This window comes from Pongo pygmaeus, chromosome 9, assembly GCF_028885625.2.
Source record: "Pongo pygmaeus isolate AG05252 chromosome 9, NHGRI_mPonPyg2-v2.0_pri, whole genome shotgun sequence".
Classification (NCBI taxonomy): Eukaryota; Metazoa; Chordata; class Mammalia; order Primates; family Hominidae; genus Pongo; species Pongo pygmaeus.
In genome coordinates this window covers 106,482,889-106,487,243 of record NC_072382.2, presented here as the reverse complement: position 1 = coordinate 106,487,243, position 4,355 = coordinate 106,482,889, and positions in this window count along the sequence as shown.

Sequence of the window (4,355 nt, the reverse complement as noted above, 5' to 3'; positions counted from 1 at the left end):
GACTCATAAGAAACAACTCAGGTAAATGTATTCTAGAAGTGGATTTGGGTGCTGCCTGCTCAGTCTATTCAGAAAGTCTGGATAGAATGGAGAATAATGATGGCCTGTCAGCTGCCCACTAGTTATAGAGGCTCGTGTTGTTTTCCTTTTCTTAGTGACCCCCAGTGAAACCCTGGTTTTATATGACATCAGTCATAGTATAATGGTTGAATAACTAATGGTAACCCAACAGTGGTAAGCTAGAAAACCCTTTATTTTTAATTTTTTTAAAGGAAATTAGAGTGGGGAATGTTGGATTCTGATGCATGCAGAAAATAAAGTCATTGGTATTGTGATGTACAGCCTGTGTTTGTCTCTCTTCACCCAAAAGTCAGTTTTGCTGAGTCACATTCCCCTCTGTTTGTGATGAGGCTTTCCTATACCACATGTCTGACTAGCTACTAAATCTATGCTGAGGCAATGGCGCCCTAGTACAGATCTTCCCAGTTGGGGGATGACAGGTCCGTAGCCCTTTTCTAAAGGTATTTCTCAGAGTAGAGATTAGTTATATTTACATCTTACCTCTAATAGCCAGATTACTGATGTTCTTTTCTCTCTACTTTCTCTAGGAAAATTAAGGCATCATGGTGTCTATGAATCTGCTATTTGAAAGTATCAATTTTGGATTAAGAATATTTTTATACCAAACTTCTCAGCTGTACACCTTTTGCAAATACCAGGCTAAAATCAATTTCATATTGTTGCTAAATTAATGCTTAACAAATTTTTATTATAAAATTGTGCTTGTTTTCTCATTTTGCCATAAAATAAGTCATGCTTATAGGTGAAAAAATTAAGTATTAAAAAGCATAAACAAGAAAAAAATTAATGAAGAAATAATCATTGTCAACCTTTTTAAAACTATTCATAAAAACATAAGTTATTTTATATAGCTTATTTATTTTGTATATCCAATTTTGTGTCCTTTTTATTATATTGTTATAACATTACTACTAGTAATAAAAATGCCCTAAATATAAATTTCAATTTTATAAATTCATCAGGTAAATATATATTTAACTTTCACCTGACTTTTAGATGTTGATTTCAATATTCTTATATTTTATTTTATTTTTTATTTCATTAGGTTTATGGGGAACAGGTGGTGTTTGGTTACATGAAAAAGTTCTTTTGTGGTGATTTATGAGGTTTTGGTGAACTCATCACTCGAGCAGTGTACACTGTCCCTAATGTGTAGTCTTTTATACCTCAACCCACTCCCACCTTTTCCCCATAGTCTCCAAAGTCCATTGTATCATTCTTATGGCTCTGTGTCCTCATAGCTTAGCACCCACTTATGAGTGAGAACATACGACATTTAGTTTTCCATTCCTGAGTTGCTTCACTTAGAATAATGGTCTCCAATTCCATCCAAGTTGCTGCAAATGCTATTATTTCATTCCTTTTTACAGTAGCATTCCATGGTGTGTATGCATATCACATTTTCTTTATCCATTCATTTATTGATAAGCATTTGGGCTGTTATCACAGTTTTGCAATTGCAAATTGTGCTGCTATAAACATGCATGTGCGAGTATCATTTTTATAATGACTTCTTTTCCTCTGGGTAGATACCAAGGAGTGAGACTGCTGGATCAAGCAGTAAATCTACATTTAGTCCTTTAAGAAATCTCCACACTGTTTTCCATAGTAGTTGTACTAGTTAACTTTCCCACAAACAGTGTAAAAGTGTTCACTTTTCACCACATCCACACCAACATCTATTTTTTTTTAAAATTTTTTGATTATGGGCATTCTTGCAGGAGTAAGGTGGTATTGCATTTGATTTGCATTTCCCTGATAATTATTGAGGTTGAGCACTTTTTCATATGTTTGTTGGCCATTTGTATATCTTCTTTTAAGAAGTGTTTATTCATATCCTTAGCCCACTTTTGATAGGATTGTTTCTTTCTTTCTTTCTTGCTAATTTGTTTGAATTTCTCATAGATTCTGGATATTAGTCCTTTGTCAAAGGTATAGATTTCTCCCGCAGAGTGGGAGAAAATCTCCCATTTCCACATATTTTACACGATCTTACGTGTGCTGTGAGAACAGATTCCTCCCCCCCACACATGTATTTTAAAAATTGTACTTTTATTATAAGTGTTACACTTTACAGTCAAAGGCATACCAAATATTAAAGCAACATAACACAAGAAATCCCATTCACCAATCACCATTTAAACATAAATGATGGATTCCGTTTTTTATTAAACCCATTTAACATTTTGTATAGTGTTTTCATGGATTCCAGGAATGGCTTCCCCTTCTCAAATGATCAACTTCAAGTCTTCTCCATTTTTCCCATCTGATTCCACAAAAAGCAGTGCCATTACATGCCCTACTAGAACTGTGGATACCCTTTAAAACAAGTGGAAGATGACAGGGTGGGGCTGATTAGGTCTAATCTCAGTGAACACTGGTTAGTATTTAACTTCTAGGTACATATCTTAAGGAGTATACATTTAACTGTTTTTAATTTGTATATTTTTAAGTCTTATTTTTTAAAACCAGTTTACTGAGGTGTGATTGACATATATAATGTACACAACTTAATAAGTTGGAGATAAGTATGCACTCCTGAAACCGTCACCACAATCTATGCCATAAACATCTCTCTCTTCTCCAAAACATCCTTCCATTTCTGTTTCTTATTATTATTCCATGAGTGTGAGTGAAAAGAACACTTAACATAAAATCTACCCTCTCAGCAAATTTTAAGTTTACAATACAGTATTGGTTAATTTTGGCACCATCCTGTAGATTTTTATCACTTTTTCCATCTTCTGTAACTGAAGATTTGCATGTATTCATCTATTTTGTTTATTATATGGTGAAAGGCAGCGTGGCATAATTTGCCAACAGCTTTGGAGCCTAGTGGCAATTTTTTGTTGCTTACTCACTGTGTGAACATGGGGAAGTTCCTTCATCTTTCTGAGCTTCTATTCCTTCCTCTGTAAAGTGGAATGATTCCTCTTATTTCTCAAGCCCCTGTAAAACATAAAAGAATGAAAGTGAGATTTGTAGTAGAAATTCAGTACCAAGAAACAAAATTCAATTACTATGCAATCTCTTGCAATGCTTATAAACTGCACTTTTTGATCACCTTTTGCTAGGTTTTCTGTTGACATTCTGTGGAAAGTGGGTAAATGTCAGGTTATAAACTTGTCTTCCAAATCTGTAAAGATAATTCCCAAGCTATGCTTTTCTTTTTAAAAACATCCGCAAAACAAAAATATAAACAAAAACATAGTGAACGTCATAGCCCAAGGCATACCCATCTGTATCATCATAGATGATGTGTCCAGGAGAGACATCACACAACTCATCACATGCTTCCAGTGATATTCCTGGCACTATCACCTAGAGGAAGTATTTCAGAAGGTAAGCCTTTCTTTCATTCCTAGTCATTCATCCATTTGTTCAAGAAGAATTTGTCGTGATTCACCTTTCACTTCACTCTGACAATCTTTGTCAGGCAAGTGAAAGTAGAGAGATACCTAGTTTCTGTCATTCAAGTGTTTAAAATATGGTTTAGGAAAAAGCAGTTCCAATATATCTCAGCAGGAGATCAAAGTAAAACAAAATAATGTCAAACATAAGCTTTATGTTTTAGGCTATGAGTTCTTAAGTTTCAGAGAATGAAAAATATTTTGAAATACTTTTTATTATTTATTAAATGAATAAAAGTGGGTGGTCTGCTAGGTCATTGGGTCTATCCTGGTGACAGTGGGGTTCACGAGGCATGCATAATGTCAGCCTATCTAGGACTCACATTTTTGTGGGAGGTATAGATACTGATAATGTGGGTTACTGAACAAATACGTGTTTACAGACTGTGATACGATCCATAAAGGCATGTGAGAGGGAAGAAAAAAGTCACTTTTTCAATGGAAAATTGCAGCAGGAAAGGCTTGCTCCTCCTTGCCCAACGTGGGACATTCCTTATTCCCACTCCTTCTTACGTTATTCTTCTCCATAACTCTTACCTGCCCCCACTCAGCATATATTAATAGCTTATGTATTTGTCTGGTTGTTTTTTTTACTCATATTTACTTTCTAACATGCAAACTTCAGGATTATGGGGATTTGCTCGGCACCCCAGCAAAACTGGCATACAGTAAATAATAATTAATAATAGTTGAATAAATAGATGCATAAGTGAATAAAGAGAAAATCTATTCTATTTAATCTAAATACATTCTATTTTTTAAAAGAGAAATCATAATTGGTATTAACACAGAATCGTGTGATTGTTTATAAAGTAAAAACTGTAGAGAACAGTACGATTCCTGTGGGAAAAGAAGAATACACCT